Consider the following 18,533-nt stretch of genomic DNA (forward strand, 5'->3'; position numbering starts at 1 on the left):
GGGACAGTACAGATCGATGGGAACGTGCACGTGCACAGGGACACCCACGGACCCTGGCTGAGAATCTGAGAGGTAAGCAGTCCCAGAACATAGGTTACGAGCCCTTGCTGTAGAGACCATTAAGTCCGTTTGATGGATGACAGCTGAGCGCAGAGCAGTGACTCTTCCACTACTGCCCCGCTGCCCGGCGCCGAAAGGCTAGGCCCAGAGCCGAGGGGTCTTTTCAGTGCTGGGGAGGCTGTGAAGGCGAAGACCCAGCCAGGCTCCTGTCTGGGGGTCAGGGCCCAGCCAGGGCTCCAGGCAGCCCGTGCATCAGGTCTGTCCCATCAGGTCTGTCCCACGTGCATCAGGGGCCCCCTGGCATCTGTGCGGTGTGGGCAAGAGCCACCGCCTGGGAGCATGAGAGTGAAAGGGGAGCTCCCTCCCTGCACCACCCCCCACCCCCCACCCCCGCCAGAGGATGGCTGAGCCAGACCAGGGGAGGGCCTCTGAGGACTCTGGGATGATCTCTCTGGCCAGTGCTTGGTTCTCAGGCACAGCCGAAGACAGGTAATCACTCACACGGACTCCCTGCCCTGTAGGTCGTACCCACAGGTGGGAGATGGCTCCACCCTGGGGACCCCTCACACCTCACAGCCTCAGCCCTTGAAATGTCCATGATCCCAAATCAGGGAGGGAGGCTGAGGCCCAGAGAGGGACAGGAGCCAAGGGCAATTCACACAGCGGGGGGCCGGGGCAAGCCAGTCACTGAACCCTCTGGGTCTCAAGGTCCCCACCCATTACGTGAGACAACATGCACAAGTGACAGACCAGGAGAACACAGCATTGAAGTATAAGGCTCTTTTTTTTTTTTTTTTTTTTTTTTTAGAGTCGGCTCTACGCCCAAAGTGGGGCTTGGACCCATGATCCCAGGAGGAAGAGTCCCACGGTCTACCGACTAGACCGAGCCAGCCAGGCTCCCCGAAAATCCAAAGCTCTTGAATGGGCTGCTGGTGGTGGTGGTGGCCGCTGTGGCGACTGGAACAATGGGTCCAGAGGGCACTGCTGAAGTCACAAGCCTCCAACCGCGGCACATCTTTCCCAGGGGCCCCTGGAGCCAGCTCAGCCAAACACCCAGAGCCAAAGTTGGTGACTGGGATGGGGGCCTCTCAATCCACAAATCCCATGTCGAAACTAAGGGCTGTTCCCAGGGACAGAGAAAGCTCTCTCCAGAGAGGACGACAGGGCCCAGCCCGGACAGTGACCCAGTGCCCGGGACACATGCCCCAGAGCACCAGCACCAATCCGGGCTGGGCTGGGGAGAGACTGGGGTGAGAGCGGGGCCTCTGGCTCCTCCCTCCCAGGCCTGCTTCTGATCTCATTCCTGAGCAGGAGCAGCCAGGCCCAGACCTCCGCTGCTCATCCCACCCACCAGGGAGCACCTCCTCTAGGAAAACAAACAGCCAGCTCCCGGCTGCCCCACATTCAGTCCCCTCCCCTGGGGCCACCCCCTCCCCAACCTGGAAGGACGGGGAGAAGGAAGCAGCAGAGAGAAGGAAGCAGCAGCGGTGCCCTCAGGGCCTGGCACCACCCACTGCGTGGCCCTGAGTGGGGGGAGCAGGCCTCGGTTCCCCTTTCCTAGGGGTTGGGGGTGGGGCCCGCCTGTCCCAGCGGTGACTGAGCCTGAGCCTGCCACCCCCCTCTCGAAAGCGCAGCCACAGACCCAAAACCAGAAATGCAAGTCAGTCAGCCTCCGCCAATCCTGCCCCAAACTGAGGCCAAACCAAACAAAGCCAGGAGGGGAAGTGCGCTGTCCCCAGAGGCCTTCCCCCCACCCCCTCCCCAGGCAGCAGGGAAACCACCCAGGACCCAAGGGCTCCCAGGGTGCCCAGGGATCAGGGGTGTCACTTTCCAGCTGTGCAACCCTGGCCAGCCTCCCAGCCTCTCGGTCCCCGTATCTCCTCACCTGGAGCGGGGCCATGATAGCACACCGATTCCCAGGACTCCCAGGACTATCCTGGGGGGTGGGGGTGAGGGGGTCCATGGGGCCTGGCCATGGGAGAAGCATTTACTAACGTGGTAGCTATCACTAGTCCAGTCTTATTTTACAGATGGGGAAACTGAGGCCCTGGAAGCAAAGGGAGTCACCTACGAAACTGGAGGCTGATTGAGTATCCGCACTCATGCCTCCCGGCCAAGGGTGTCCCCTTGGCTTCTTTGGGCCCTGGCACGCAAGTAGGGTGGGCCCAGGAGCCTAGAGGGAAAGGGCGGAGGCCACGCACGACCTGGGGCCCCTCACCTGGGCCCCATACATACCTGGGCAGATACTGGCAAAGAAGGACCAGCCAGCGCTCTTTGGCTCTTCCCCACGGGGTGGGGTTTGTGTGGGCCCAGATGGGTTCCAAGGGGCCCTGCTCCTGGGAGAGTTGGGGTTGGGAACACCTTGGGGGGAGGGGGCTTCTGGAGCAAATCAGGAAACCTCAGAAATCTGGGGGGCAGCAGTGGCAAGGGAAGGAACGAGAACAGGAAAAGAGATAAATATGAGAGTATGTCACAATGGATGCCAGGCGTGGGATTGTCCTGTGAGGAACAGTGTAACAGGAGCAGGGCCCTTCTGGGTCAAAGCTGCTCTGGGCAGTGTGAGCAGGATGTGGGGGTGGGGAAGGACCACAGCGACACGCACGCACACTGACATACACGCATTCGTTCGGTCTCCGGGTACCGAGTGAAACCCTGAATCTGTCACACACAATCCCTGCCCCTCCATTGAGCAGAAAAAAACTGGCTGGACCACTGGTCTTAACGCTTAAGGTCTTAATGCTCAGACGGAGGAGGAGGTACAGGTGGCTGGTAACACCCAGTTAGCTTTGCAACAGGTTGGGGTGATAAGAATCCAGCCCCGGTTCCCCGGAGAGATGAGCCTGCTGGCCCAGGGCCTTGGGTCCGGAGTGCTCGGGCAGCTGCCCCCTTCCTGTGGGGAGTCTGTCTCTCTCCCATCCATCATTTCTTTGGCTTGGCTGGCGCAGTGTTAATTCTGTCCATGTCTTGCCTGCTAGAAGCACAGAGGAAATGAGCCAGGCCCTCTAAATGAAGCTGCTGTTTCAGATCTAATCAAATTCTGCCCCCAGTCCAATCCAGGGCTCAGACTAGGCCGGGAAGGGGTGGCAGGAAGGACTCCCAGATCATCTTCTGGGTCCCAGACTCCTCCCTCACTCCTACCAACCTGCTATTGGAGTTTGGGGTGGCAGTGGGCTGCTGGAAGTGACTGGCCCAATGTCACACAGCTACTAAATGGAACAGGTCTCCTGACCCCCGAGTCAACCTACAGGTCTCACCCTGAGATGACTCATCACATCCACCACAGATGCTGGGCTCTGCATCTGCCCTCAAAAACCACTTCCTGCATGGGGGGGGAGGGGGTGTGAACTGGGATTTGCCTTTGTCTCTGGGTGGCCCTTACACAGCTAGCATTTTACAGATAGAGCACGGGACCTAAAGCCAGAAGGCCTGCGCTGGAATCCGCGCTCCATCATTTGCTTGCTAGCTGTGTGTCAGGCTATCACTTCTGGTTTCCTCTGCCATGAAGTGAGGACACTTCCTACTTCCTGCTGCTGCCGCCACCACCACCCCCCTGCTTCCAGAGGGCCGAGGGGACCAAGTCTGAGGAAGGGCAGGAAAGCGCTCTGCAAACTGGAAAGTGGCTAGAGAAAGGAAGAGGCTGTTAGAATCCCTGCCCAGCGCCCGACCTCCAGGCTTGACTTCTGAGATGGGGTCACCCCTTCCAGTCTGGCCTGCTCTGGGTTCCCGAGCAGCTCCCAGTCTGGCCTCTGGGTCCCCAGGGTGATGCTGCCTGGCCCCAGGTTCCCCAGGAACCTCAGCTGCCTGGCCAACACTTAGCTCCCCCGGCACAGCTTGGTCCAGCTCCTGGGCCTGATTTCTTGACCCCAGGCTGGAGCCACCCCCTGCCTCTGCCCGCCAGCTTAGAGCCTCCGAGCCTCCGAGCCTCCGGGCTGTTGTCCTCCTCCCCTGCCCCCAACACGACAGGTCTGACCCAGAACACGGGGCGGGGACAGCACTTTACAGGGGGAGAGCTCTGGAGGCTGCCCCCCCCCAACTGGCTGGGTGACCTCAGGTAGAGCCTTTATGAGCCTCTGTTCCATCAGCCATAACACGGGGTTCAGACCAGCCCCCCAGGGCGATGGCAGGGTGCTGAGCTGACATGCACCCAGAGCTGGGCACCACGTGGGCACTCCAACGGCAGCCAGCACCACCAGAGCATGGCCCACCTGGACCTCTCCCTCCCTGGATCTCCTCCCACCGGAAAGGTGACCCCTCTTCCAGCAGGTCACGGGCCTCCGGGCCTGTCCCAGGCCCCCGCCTGTCTTGGTCCTCCGCACTCCTTGGGCACCTGTCCACTCCCGGGGCTACAGTCACCATCTGCGGCGTCTGGCCACCACCTAGTCCACACTGCCAGCCCCGACCTGGCTCCTGAGTCTAGACCCCAGAGGCAAGTGTTCACCAAGTACTCAGGAGACGGCGCTGCCCCCAAACACTGTCCTTGGTTCTGTGGGTAAAACAGGAAACGCGAAAGACACGATCCCTGTCCCGGTGGAGCTTCGAGGCCAGCGAGGAAGGATGGACACAAGCCACGATGTCGCCCACAGAAACACGTAGTGGATACAAAGCACGGCTGGTGATGGGCAGGGAAACCATAAGGTGCGGCGGGAGAGAACGCAGTGGCATGTGGGAAAGGCCACTCTGAGATGACACTGAGCCCCAGATCTGCTCGGTGGGCAGGGCAGCCAGCACACTGGTGGGACAGGGGGCAATGACAGGGACCCCGCTCTGCACATCCCACCAGTGCCCTCAGCTCAACGTGCCCCAAGCTGAAAGCGAGCCCATCCATGATGCCACCACCAGCTGCCAAGCCAGGCAGCCGGGTATCATCCTCTCTCACTGTCCCTTCACTGCCACCAAGCCCCCCAACTCCAGCCGGTCACCAAAGCCTCCTGATTGTCCCTTGGAAAATCTGCAAAATCATTCCACTGGGGCAGGTGATGCCAAGTGTGGGGACTGGGGAACTCTACGTACTTTCCTCTCGATCCCTAAAACTGCTCTAAAAACAAGGTTGATTAACTTAGAAACAAAACAATGTCTCCACTCCTTCCACCTCCACTCCTGCACCACCTCCCTCCAGACGCGGTTGTCATCTCCCACCAGTCGTCATCTCCCATCGGAATTGCCCCAGACTTCCCAGAGGCAGCTCAGGCCCCTCTGATGCCTTTCAGGCACATCTGACCCTGCCACTCCTCTGCCTCTAGCCCTGTCAAGACTCCCCAGTGTCCTCTCGGTGAAGTCCAAATTCTGTAGCCCTGAGAGGGTCTGGGTTCTGTCTCCCTTTGGCCTCACCTCTCAGCACTCCCCATCTTAAGTGTTTGATGTGGGATGAATGAATGAATGAATGAATGGGCAATCCAGTGACCACAGGACCACCTAGGCGCTCAGTACCTAAAGGATGGCCCCCGAACCAGCCATCTGGTTTTTCTCATCTGTAAATGGTGGTGCAGCAGCATCTGGAAGCCCACACGAAATATAAAATCTTAGCCTGCAATCCACAGCTACTGGATCAGAGTCTGTACTTTACCAAGATTCCAAGAGATTAATTCGCACGTTAAAAATAGCACCGATCCAGACTATTGGTTCTCAAAAGAGAGGTACACTTTAGAATCACCGGTGGAGCATTTTAAAAATATCACTATCTGGGCCCAACTCCAGATCTTACTGGATAAGTTGCCCCAAGAGTAGGGCTGGCATCTCGGCTTTTTTCTGACTTCCCAGATAATTCTGGGGGGACAGCCCCAGTTAACGGATAAGGTGAGCGAGGCCCAGAGAGGGAGGTGATGTGCCCAAGGTCATACAACAGAATCAGCACATGAATGCAGACCAGAACCTAGGGCAGCATGGATTGCAACACCCGGCACTCCCTCTCTAACGGGAAGCCCGTGCAGAAGAGGCATGGCCTCAGCAGCCCCTGGTCCCCCACATAAGATGCTGGCAGGCTCGCTGGACTTCGCTACCTACACAGGCTTCCCATACACAGAGGCCCGAGGGCAGGAGAGACAGCAAGGAGCGATTTGAATGCAGATGGAAATTCTCCATCCCTAAAGAATTCCACAACTACTCAGGGTCCATGGGGGACTCAGGAGGGCAACACATCACAGTTTGGAGCGTACCAAACCCATTGCCTGGAAGCAAGACTGAGGCGCAGAGGAGAGCAGCAGCTCTCCCAGTTCGCAAACCGTGGGCACAAAGCCAAGACATGGGGAAGAAGAACCCACGAGGACTGAGAAGTGAGGAAATCCCTCTTCGAAGCTTCCCTACTCTTGGCACTGCCACCTGGGACAGCCAGAAGGACACGTCCTCAGGCCTGGCCTTGGGAGCTTCCCGGGCTACCCCCCAACACCGTCCTGGATGCCCAACTTCTCGCCGGGCAGGGAAAGCAGCTCCCAAGGTGCGAGTTCCCAGGACCAAGCTCTCCTGTGACCGTCTTGCTAAGCCCCTCCTCTTGGGTCCCAGACACCCCTCCTCCAATGCGCATGGGGGCCTGGACGGGGAGCCCCCACAACCCAAAGACCCCTTCCACTCCTCAGCTCTCTTCTCTTCTGAAAGGCATGGAGGTGGAGGACAGGGCTGTCCCGGCTGCTTGCTGTCCCCGTTGGGACTGGAGCCTCAGTCAGGAGAGCGCCAGGCCCCAGGGGCCTCTCCGGCCCCAGCTCTGGGCTCTCTGCTCTCCTGCCAATGTCCCGTCTGGCCTGCTCTCATGGCCCTGGGCAGGCCCTGCTTTGGCTCATCAGGATGGTGTCCCTGGCTCACTTACTGCCCCCGCCAGCCCCCAGAGTTACTCAGCAAATACCTACAGAGCCCCAGCCACGCACCGGGGCCTGTGCAGGGCAAACAGTGACAAGACACCTTCCCTTCCCTGAAGGTGCTGGGCTATGGGACAGAGAACCAAGTGAAGGGCCCATGGCACCCTCCCACTACACTCCCCCCTCTCAGGCGCCTGCGGAAGCACAGAGGCAGCAGGAAAGTCAGGGATGGCTCTTGGAGGAGCTAATGGGGACAGGGATGGGTGAGGACACCCAACCCAAAGCCAGAGACTGCACAGAACATTCAAGGAAGTACAGGTGGTTCCATGGAGCAGAAGCACGGGTGTGCTAAGGAATGTGGACTTCCCCCTGAGAGCAGTGTTTACGTGATGCTGTAGAGATAGGGAAGGTGGAGCCAGAGACGATGGAAACAGAAAACACCGATAAAGATGGTGGGGGGAGAGGAAGAGAGAAACAGTGGATTGAGCGTCTCCCAGACACCAGGCACCGGGACAGATGGCCTCCATACACTCTCTCACCCCCAGTGACCCTGTATGGCCGGTACCACTGGCCCCCAAACTGGGACTGGGACTCAGAGGTAGAGCGACGTGCAAGATCACCAAGCAAGTGAGCCGAGGAGTCAAACTGAAACCACGGTTCAGCCGGGCTCTAAAGCCCTGCTCTTCCTGAGACCCTGTGGCCTCCTTTGCTGCCGCTGCAAGGCCTTTCCACACCCCCTCCCTCCCTCCCTTCAAAAGACCTCACCTGGCACCCCTCTGGGCGTGGTGAGCTGGACCAGACGTGGGGGCCCCCTGGCTCAGACCCCAAACTGGTGGAGACGGAGGGGCAGGTGTCTGACTCACCCGGCGGGGGGTGGGACAGTACGGAGTTGCATCCGGCTGGTGCCCTTCCCAAACCGACTCCCTCCAGGGACCCCTTCTCCTGCGAGAGAGCCAGAAGCATGTGCCTTCTCTGTGACATTCAATGCTAGGTTGATCAAACAAACAAACAAAAAATCTCCGCCAAGCCAGGAGGACCCCCAGGCAAGGGCACAAATAGTACTGCGGTCATGAGACCAGGATTTGGAATCAAGCAGGCCTGGGGTTCAATCCCCCTTCCTAACCCTGTGGCTGAGTCAGTGTGACGCCTCCTGTGGGCAGGAGGCAGGGCCTGGTGCACAGCAGTGCTTGGCCCACTGGGCTGCCCCCCTCCCACCGCCGCTTGGCGCTCTCTTGGGACGAACCCAAAATCGAAGGCCTCACTCCAAGCAACAGTTCGGGGAACAGAGAGAGCCTGTGGGGTCGGGGGTGGTGGAGGGAAGCCTCATGCTGGGGAAGAACAGAGGTCTGGAGATAGACAAACCCGGGTTCGAATCCTGCCTGGGCCACTTCCTAGCTGGGTGCCCTTAACCTCTGGGCAGGCCGCTTACCCTGCCGAAGGTTCAATTTTTCTCATCTGTAAATGGTGGTGTCAGCAGCTAGCACGGACATCACAGCATTGCGGGGAGGCACCCCACTGAAGACGCCCGGCACATAGTAAGTGCTCAGTAAACATTTCCAGCTCCTGTAACCATGCTTACTACTGTCATCCGCGTCAACACCATCTGTCCCCTCCCCTGCATCACACTCTGGGAGAGGGCACTTGGCACATTCTGACAACAGCCCTCAGACAGGGGCTCTGCTATCTGTACATTTCAGGGGAAGAGACTGAGGCCCATACCAAAGGCCCAGGAGGCAGGAGAGGCAGCTGAGCCTGCGCTCAGTCTCCCCCAGGCTGGGTCAGTCTGGCTCCCTGGGCCTAATTACTCCCCTCTCTAGGCCACGTCTTCCGGAGGACGACTGTCTAGCTCTGAATCTCAGCCAGCCTGGAGGAATCAGAGCCCACGGTACGGCCAGGTCTCCTTGTGGATACATCGAGGGCAGGAAAAACAGAATGCACTCCCTCTCCAGGGAGGGATCCCAGTCTTTGTCTGGGTGCCCCGGTTCCTAAAATATTCTTCTTTCAGGGCCTGCAGTGCTGGGAACTGGGTGGGGAGTCAAGGTGCGAAGGCTCTTCCGTCCAGGACACTAGAGTGGATATCTGGCCATTGGGCTCAGCCATAACCTTGAGGCCACAGGTCACCTCCGAGACCCCAGGCATGCCGCTCCCTGCACCGCTGCCTCCCTGAAGCAGGCGCGCTCTCTGCTAAGCGGGTGATGTTGAGGCTGGGGTCAGCTGAGTTTGCAGTCAGCTCCATAACCATCCTCCTGCCCTCCTCCTGTCATGGGACTTCCTCTCATCCTTTCTTCCTTTCTCACAAGAACCTGGTTATGTTCTTCTCCCACTGAAAACCCTCCTATCCCTCTGGGGTAGTCCCAGCTTGTTACCCTGTGTGTTTTGCCCCCACCCACTGACCCCTTCACCCCCTACCCCCAACATGCCATTTCTCTCCCTTCCCCAATCCCACCCTCAGCCAGTCTAAGCTATTTGTAGTTCCCCAAACACACTCTACCCTCAGGCACCCCTAAACCTCCACTCGCTGTACTTCCTACCTAGAACACCCTCCTCTCTCTTGTCCACCGGGCGAACTCCTACTCATCCTTCCAAATTAAACCCACCCCCACGTGCATGGCCAGGTGATTTCTAACAAAGACGATGATCCCCTACAGTGAGAAAGGATGGTTTTCTAATTAATTGGGTAACCTCCCCCGAGGAAAAGGAGTCTTGACTTCTACATCCGCTGCCCGTAAGAGTCTAGTTCAAGTGGATTTCTGACCTAAATATGAAATGTAAAAGAATGGACCTTCTGGAAGATGACGTAGGCACGCCCACAACTTTGTAAGAGGCAGGATTCCACCAGCACTCTCTGACAGGCTGGACTGTATCAAGAACTTGCACTCTGAGAGGATAACCCTCCCCAAAAGGGTAGAAAAGGCCAGACCCAGAGTGGGGGGAGATATTTGCAATGTGTATACCCCACAGTGGAAACATACTCGGAATATTTTTCAAGCTCCCACAAACCCATAAGAAAAAGGCAGACAACCCCAGGGGAAAACTGGAGGGAGACGCTTGAACAGGCCCTTCACCACGAGGTGGGAAACAGTCAACACAGGGGAAAGGTCTCGAACGAACCTCCTTAGTCACCAAGGGAATGCAAATGAAACCCACATTTAGTTATCACAATATCTAACACCAGCAGCGCTGGTGAGGAGAGGGAGTAACAGAAGCTCCCATACGCAGCTCGCAGGGAGGGTACTGGTGTCAGACTTGGGAAAATTAGATGATAGTATCTACTAAGGCTAATTATATACCACTTTATGACTCAGCAATTGTAAACCTTACGTATTTACCCACCAGCAAAGTACGTACAGCCCATCAAGAGACATCTATGAGACTATTCATAGCGGCGTGCTTCATTATAACCTCCAACTGGCAACAGCCCAAATGCTCAACAGCGGGATGGATGAATTGCACCATATTCACACGACGAACCACCCCGGTGAGAATAAGCAAAACAAAACTTCCTACAATAACGTTGACAAATCTCATCATCAAAATGTGGGCCGGAAGAAGTCGGTGTGAAATGAGTACACGCTCGGTGATCCCGGGTATACCAAGTTCAAAATCAGGCAAGGCCGCCGATCAAGGAGAGGGGTAAGGACGGGGCGGTGGTGACTAAGAGGGTGTGCGGGGGGTATTTCCGGGGGTAGGAGCATGTTCTACATCTTGACCTGGGGAGTTTGTCCACCTCGTGAAAACCCATCAGCCGTATGGTTCTAATCTTTCTCTAAGTATGTTGCATTTCACTGAGAAGTTTTTGTAAAAGACAAACAAAACCCCTCATCCCAGGGCCCACCCCCGCCTCCTTCCATCATGAGCTCCTCCCTGTGTGGCACACCTGCACATCTCCGATGGCACATGCCAACCCCCCCACCCCGCAAAAGCCGCTGCATCACCTCCCATTTCCAGGACGACAACACTGTGTCAGACCCCGTGCTGAGTACTTGGCCTACATCACCTCGTTCGGTAGCCACCGAGAGGTGAGGTGCTAGTTGGCACTCAGCAGCTGCCATGACTCAACGTCAATGCACCTGGAGCACTTCATGCACACACATCTCATTGAACCCGGTGAGGCTGGGCCATTGCTTCAAGAGAGGGAGGCAAGGGGAGGTTCAGTTCTTGCCCAAGGGCACACAGCTGTAAAGCAGGAGAGCCCGTTCTCCAGTCCAGAGCCCACGCACTCACCCAAAACACACCAGGGAGCCTTGCCTGGGATTAGAAAGAACAGTACCTGGACACACACAGGTGCTTTCTATGGCCGGGCAGGAATCATGTCTACACTACAGAAGGGTGGGCAGACAGGGTGGGACAGTGGCTCCTTTGATGGACATACATCTGTGCACCCAGACTCGGCCTCACCTCCTGCAGGAAGCTTTGCTGAGGCTCCCAGCCTGGGTTGGAAACTTCCCCAGGGTTCCCCCTCCCTGGGTCTCCCCATCAGAGCTGTGCTGTTACCAACCCCTGGATTAAAGATCGGGCCCTTTGCGTCTATCTGTACCTCCAGGGCCTGGCCAGTGCATGGGACATGGCAGGTACTTAACACCTGTGGAAGGAAGGGAGGGAGGCAGGGAGCAGACAGAGAGGGCAAGTTTAGGGCCACTACTGAGATCAACTGGGAACTCCGTCAGTCAAGGTCTGAGCAGTGAAGACGTCAGTGTCCCAGATGGGCTGCGGGTGCGACCCCTACCTAGGGAGCCACACGGCCACGTGCCCGCTTCCATTGCACGGCCCGCCCCCTGGCTGCCCTAGCCTTGGCCCTAGGTCGTGGCTAGCTGTTTGGCTCACAGCAGCTCTGCCCGGCTCCTTCCGGGACATGTGACCCCTAGGCCTCCGCAAACCCCAGGCCTCCAGCACCCTGCCCTGAGTGCCTGAGTTCTGCTAGTAGCCCGAGGAGGCGAACCCCACCAAGAGGTAACTGAGGACACCACAGAAAGCCCTGGCTACGTGGGGAAAAGCCTGCCCAATTCCAAATGACTTACTACCCGCCCCGGGCCTTTCTAAGTTGGGAGCCGCTGACAGTTCTCCGGCAGCAGCCAGATCTGTGCAGTGCCAGGTGCAAGCAGGCCGGCCCATGGCAGGCAGGGAGAGGGGACAAGCCCTGGGCCATCTGGAACAGTGAGCAAACCTGGCAGTTCTCCATACATCTGGAGCGATGACCGAGCCCCACTGGCAGAGAAAGAGAATATCCTGGGACCACCCCCCTGCTCTCTCCTCTGTGCCTAGAGGCCCTGATCTCCCAAGTGGGTCATGGCCCCAGCACCCCTGTCCCCAGTCATGCCCTACTGCCACCTTGATCTCAGGTGCCTGGGCGCAGCTGGCTGAGCCGGGGAAGGTGGCAGCTCCCTGGGGCTGAGCCCAGCTGGCCTGCTGTGAGTGGCTCCAGCCTCTCTGGGCTTAGCAGGCTGAGCCATAAGCAGCCTTGTTTATCCCTGGGAGGAATGACGGTTTTCCCTGAGCAATGACATCTTGGAAACAGCCTAGCTCCACAAACACCAACAAACCTCCCAGCCCTGGCCTGGGCCCCAGCGTGCAGGAGAAGGCCTCTGACCAAAAGTCCCTGAATAACAGGTTAGGGGCTGCTTCCCCGCTGGGCCAGCCTGGCCTTGGCCAGTGACTCGCAGAACCCAGGATGAGAAAAGGGTCTACAAAGAACTGGATCCCTGCAAGGGACCTGGTCCAGTTCCTGGTTGCTCCAAAGGGGAAACTGAGCCAGAAGAAGAGAGAGAGAAAAAAAAAAAGTACATTTGCCTGAGATGATCCAGTGAGTAGGAGCCAGAATGTGCTTCAGTCTCTGGCCTGTTGGCCAAGCAAGCAAGGGCTTTCTCTACTGCACACGGTTTTTTAGAGGAGAGCCCGGCTCTAGCTGGTAAGCCAGGGGGCTCTAGAAAGCAATGTGTCACTGGGGAGTCCAATAAAGGGGGAACACCAGAATGAAAGCCAGGTTCTCTGAGTCATCCAGTTGGTGCGACAAAGAGAGATTTGGGCTGGGAAACTGGAGAGCTGGGTTCTCGTCCCCACTTGGCTGCTGAGTTGAATGTAACTTCAGGCAAGTCCTTCCTCACCTATCTGTCCAGAAGGCAAACGGACTCAGCCATCTCCAGGGCCTTGGGTAGCTAAACGGGAAGAAGCTCTACGGGCCTCCAGGACCCCAGCTGAGCATAGGTACTCCCTCCTTGACTGTGCCTCTTCTGGGCAAGCGGTGGCAGAGGAGAAGCGAGGGGCTGAGGAGCAGCCCCACACGAAAGCCCAGATCCACCTCTGTGGTTGGCAGCATCCCAAGGGGACCCCAGCTGGGCCCCAGGCCACTGTGGTCTGTGCAAAGGACCGTAGACATCACATTCAAAGCAGTCAGGGCTGCCCCTTCCGCCCTCCATGGCCCAGGCCATGGCGTGAACACCACCCAGCCCAGCATGACCCCCGACGAAGCCCTCCCATGACCTCAGACAGGTTGAGGCCAAGCTTCTCCCTGCTTCACCTCCTGTCAAATCCCACCCCCAACTTCTTGGCCCTACAGGAGCAAAATAGCCCCATGGCCCCACACAGAAACTAGGGCTCCTCCAAAGGGACGCCTAACCAGGCCCTCGTGTTGATAGAGCCCACTCTCTGCCACGCAGAGCTAGGACATGGGCAGAAAGAGCTGACTTGGACATCAGTGCTTGTGCTCAAGGAGAGCCCATCCTCGCCCTTTCCCATCATGTCCTGGGTCCCAGGTGAGGCCTCTGTGACCCAGAGACAAATAAGGCCTGGATCCCACGTAAATAAGACAGGAAGCAACCGCCCTGGGTGCCGCCTCCAATGGACAGACAGGTTCCTGCAGGAGTATTTGCTCTAGTTGTCGAAGTCCGGGTTCTCCAGGATTAAGATCTGCAAAGAAATGGGCTTTCCAGGCAGCAGGAACATGTGCAAAGGCCAGCAAGCTGGGGCGGGGGGGCAGGGTGGTTTCATTGATACCAAGAACTATCTGCAGCCCCATCAAGGATTTCTGGTTCAAGACCCTGGAGGCTTCCCAGCAGGGGGTCCCTTGCCTCAGCTGCCTCCATCTTCCCCATCCCCCCGGGCCGCCACAGATGCCAGGCTGGGCCTGAAGCACGCCCTGTTGTGGAACTTGGCTCCCTGTAGGGCCCGCCCTGGGCTAAGCCATGCCACATGGTAGGGCTGGGGAAGAAGGGAGGTGCCCCTTGGCTGGGCATAAAGGACTCAAGGGGCCCTGGTGGAAACTTTGACGATGGCCTCAGGGCCCTGGCTGGGCTCTCCAGGCGCTGGTGGGCAGGCACTGCAGCTCCTTCCTTTCAAGAGATATGCCCCCTCCAGCCACCTCCACAGAGAAGCCAGATAGGCCCCGGCCATACCGCTGAGGGCAGCAGGGTGTGGAAAGTTTTCAGTGAGGGGCCTGGTGGCCCTGTACTTAAGTAGGCATCTCAAGCCAGGAGCACCAGATTCAGAGCCGAACTACGTTAGCTCAGGGCCCGTAATGGCACCCATGGGTCCCGTGCTCCCTGCTCCGGGAAGCAGAAGTCTTCCATCCTGGTCCTGGCCAGACACCTGCTCTGTGGACACGGCCCCTCCCACGGCTCTTCCCCAGCCCTGAGGTTCCTCAGACACCTCGGGACAAGAGTAGAGATGTGGGGCTTCCTGATAAAGAGATTGACCTCTGTCCCTTCACAGTGGCTAGCTCTGCGGGGGTGAGCAGGTCCCTAACAATTACCCCCTCCCTCCAGTTCTCAACCGGAGACAAGGGAGCAGGTGCAGGACCTTTCTCAAGGGGCTCAGGATGCTCCTGAGGCAGAGCATCCCTCTTGCACTTCCTGTGGACGTTTCAGCAGAAATCTTTCAAATCGGAGGCAGCCCCCCCACACTGAGGGCTGCCCCCCACCCCGTCCCGCCCCAGACCACCTCCCTCCCTGGCACAGAACCCGGCAAGATCGGCCAATCCCTGGTGCCTGGGCACAGTCAGCATCCCTGAGTGGTCACCAACGCGGCTGGCTGAAGGCTCCCTTCCCGTGCAGTGTCCCAACTTAGGGTCACCGAGCATTCCTTTCTCCCAGAAGGAAGACCCGGCGGACCAGCCTAGGAGCGGGAAGTGGCACACAGCAGTGGCGTGCCCCTAGCCCCGCGGGGTCCCCCACCCTGAGACGGCCGGACCAACAGACAGACAGACAGACACAGATGCACACACCGGGAGCTGCCTCAGAGCAGCACACACGCGGCCAAGCCGCTACATGCCTGTCCATGGCTGCCCTGGGGAAGGAACAATAGCAACGGGGCACTGGCCTGGCCAAGAGCCCCCCCGCCTGCCGCACCGTCCCGGCTCTGGTCCCGGCCCCGGCCCCGGCACCTACCCGCACTCCTGCAGGGACCGGAGACCGCGGCCACCACGCCGCTCCCGCCGCTCCCGCCGCTCCCGCCGCTCCCGCCGCCGGGCTGCACCGGCTCCTGCACCGGCTCCTGCACCGGCTCCTGCACCGGCTCCTCCCGAGGGCGGCGGGCACGGGGCGGGCGGTGGCAGCTCCTGGCCGCCGGGCGAGGCAAGCAGCTCCTTCCCCAGACAGAGCTCCTTTGTGTCCGCAGAGCTATTTATGGACTTACCCAAGTTCCCCCGGGGAGCGGGACCTGCTGGGAGAAGCAGAACCAAATGACCAGGTTCCACCTCCCACATCTAGGTAGCGTTTTCAAAACCCTTGCATCACTGGCTCCTCCTCCTCCTCCTCCTCCCTCTCCTCCTCCTCCTTCCTCTCCTCCTCCTCCTCCTCCCCAAACACACACCCTGTCCAGCAGGCTGCTGCCGCAGCTCGGGATTTCTTTCTTCCATTAAAGAAAACTCGGATTCCCCAAGCCACTTCCCCCCTCCCCGGAGGAGGAAGAGTGGGGTGTCTCAGGAAGTGTCCTGTCCTCAGGCAGCCGGTCCTTCAGCCTGCAACGAGCCCGGGCTCCGGGGCCCCACGCTCACAGCCACACTCACACTCACAGGCACGGGCCCTGGCTCCCCTGGACCCGCCCCCTGGGGCCTGGGCTGGCCCCTCAAGTGCCGCTCCGGGAGGGGAGAGGCACCCATCGCTGACGGTGGCAGCCGCTGACACTGGGATCCCCCAGCCGGAGCACCCCACGGGTATGCTGAGGGGTCCCCGCCCCTCCTGCCGCTGGGGCGGTGCAAGGCCACTCCCAGCAGGATGGAGCCAATCGCCTGGGCTTCCCAGCACACCCCCACCCCCACCCCCAGCGGCTCACACCCCAGTAGGCCGCTGCAATTTAACCGAGGGTCCTGCAGCCAACGTGCTGCTGACTCGGAGAATGTCACCGCCTCGGGATGGGGGAGCAGCCGGCTGCTTCAGATCAGCGCCCAGCGGCACCATCCAGCGTGGCCGGAGCTTAGCCAATGTTTGTGTGTCAAACTCTGGACAGAAGGCATGGGACTTCCTCCCCCACAATGTGACCACTGGGAGGAGCACATTACAACAGCTCATGAGTTAGGGCGACAAGTGAAGGAGACATCCATGCCTCACAGAGGGACCATGGGGAGCAGAGGAGAGAGCCCCGAGCTAGGAGGCAAGAGCCCCCAGATCCTGTTCCAGCCCCAGCACTGATGGGCTGGGTATCACTGGTCAAGTCCCTGCCAACCCCTGAGCCTTGGTTCTCTCATCTGTAGAATGGGGCTGACGACTCTTGACCTGCCCACCTGTGGGATCCAGAGAGAATTCAAGGATCCCATGCCAGGCATTATTCCCAGGACTTGGCCTTCGTTAACTCGCGTGATCCTCACCAGCACATTGTGAGGCAGGGGCTGTTCTTACCCTACTCGTAGATGGAGAATCTCAGGTACAGGATGATAGTGAAAGTTGCCCAAAGGCACACAGCTAGTTGGCTGTGAAGCCAGGAGTGGAGACCAGTTGGGCCAACTCTAGGGTGCCCGCCCCTAAGCCCTGCGTAGCCCACTGCTGCGGGAAGCTGCTTGGCCAGCACCAAGCTGTCTGATGTCGTGGCCAACCGCAGTTGGTTGTCTGATGTCAACAAATGCACTCGTGTTGTGCCTGGGGCCCACGCTAGGGGTGCCCCCACCCCAAGGCAGCTCCAACCTGAAACTGCTTATGACCAGAGTGGCAGGCACACACGGGCTCCGTCTGCCTCTTTCCCACCTCACCCTGCGATGGCCCCCGGGACTGAAATGCTGTCCTGTGCCTCTTACTCTCCCTGTGTTCGTCTCAGTGTCGCTGAATGTCTATCTCCGCCCATCTCCTTGCCCGTCTCTGGCTCTATTCCTGTCTTATCTCACACATACAAGCACACGCACGCATGCAGGTAGAAGAAAACATCCCATAGCAGGGTCGACTTGGAACAGCCCTCATCTGAGCAGGTCATTTACAAATTCCAATCAATACTTTGTCTTGTCGCTGGGGGCAGAGCCAAGGCAGTCCTGGCAGGGCCCAAGAATCTTCCAGATTGGAAGATTGTCATCCTGCAGGCTCCTGGGAAGCAGGAACCACCTCATCCTGGGAAGCTAAGAAGGTGAGTCTCAAGGGAGTCCAGTATCAATGGGGCTGCCCAATTTCCACTAGGGCTGAATTCCCAGTGCTTGGGATAAGACTGCTTAGGGTGAAGAGCTTGAATGGGGGGGTTCCTTAACACAGGAGGAGCCCCCGAGTTTCAGCTGGGTCTTCACCTCTCAATCAACAAATAGTTCTGAAGCACCAACCACACGCCAGGCTGTGTGCTGGGCCCTCGGGATGCAGTAGAGAATTGGCAGCCCCGAGCCCTGTACGCACAAAGTTTCGGAGGGACACACACCAGCCACACAGCCAGACTTGTGAGTGAGTCTGTAATTAGACACCATGCGGTGATGGGCAGAGCCGCTCCGCCAACCCAGGGAGCGGGGTCCAGGACAGACGCAGAATGCGCTCGTCAATGCTCTGGACCACGAGGGTAATGAGGAAAGGGCCCAGCAGTCCGATGCCCAGAGACCCAGGAGCCTGCCAGACCAGGTAAGGGGGCCCACGCAGCCACTGCCCTCTACCTCCCCATAGCCGCAGACACAATCAGCCAAGTCGGCGGGCCTCCCCGTGGGTAGCCTGGGGCAGGAGGGGGATTCACGGAGACTCAGGCTACCTCAGCCAGAAGGGCCCTGGGTGGGCTTCCACGGCTGTTTCCCATTTATAGACAGTAAAACTGAGGCTCAGAGACGGAAAGTGACTTTCCCAAGGAAACAGAGCAACAGAGTGGCAGGGCTGGGACCAGGGATTGCTCACTCCCGGTCCAGTGCTCCTTCCACTACACCTCAGTGCTCCTCAGACCTACCTACACGATGGTGCTGTTCAGCACAGGAGGACCTGGGATCCAGAGAACAGGGAGGTCTCGGTGGCCCACAGGCCATGGGGATCGGCACATAGGCACTCAGGTCCTGTGCCCCATTTACTGATGCCCATATTTCATTTAAGAGACATTCATTTGACACTTCCTGTCAGAGCACTTCCCAATTATTGACTCATTAAACCCTCACAGCCCTATTGGATATGATGTCTAATGTCCCCACTTGACAAATGAATAAACAGAAGCAGAGGGATTTGGATACTTCCTCAAGGTCACACACCAGTAAGTGCAGAGCTATGGGCCAAGCCCAGTCCACCCTGCACCATGTCCTGCACCCCTGCGCAGGGCAGC

At 58.6% G+C, this 18,533-nt stretch overlaps 1 protein-coding gene across 9 annotated transcripts in view; it reads right to left on the reverse strand.

Annotated features, from left to right (window-relative positions):
- RGS3 (regulator of G protein signaling 3) overlaps positions 1 to 18,533 on the reverse strand; it is a 123,608-nt gene that overhangs the window by 16,943 nt on the left and 88,132 nt on the right. Inside the window, exon 1 of one of the 9 annotated variants that reach the window (XM_055301687.1) lies at positions 15,648 to 15,799. The exons of 6 other annotated variants lie outside the window; for them this stretch is intronic. The gene's annotated coding sequence lies outside the window, so the exon portion shown is untranslated. Of the gene's footprint in view, positions 1 to 15,223; positions 15,440 to 15,470; positions 15,546 to 15,647; positions 15,800 to 18,533 lie in introns of those variants that run through there. 2 more of the 9 variants (XM_055301685.1, XM_055301686.1) reach the window with 2 other exon arrangements.

The sequence above is a fragment of the Nyctereutes procyonoides genome, unplaced genomic scaffold (genome assembly GCF_905146905.1).
Source record: "Nyctereutes procyonoides isolate TBG_1078 unplaced genomic scaffold, NYPRO_anot_genome, whole genome shotgun sequence".
Taxonomy (NCBI): domain Eukaryota; kingdom Metazoa; phylum Chordata; class Mammalia; order Carnivora; family Canidae; genus Nyctereutes; species Nyctereutes procyonoides.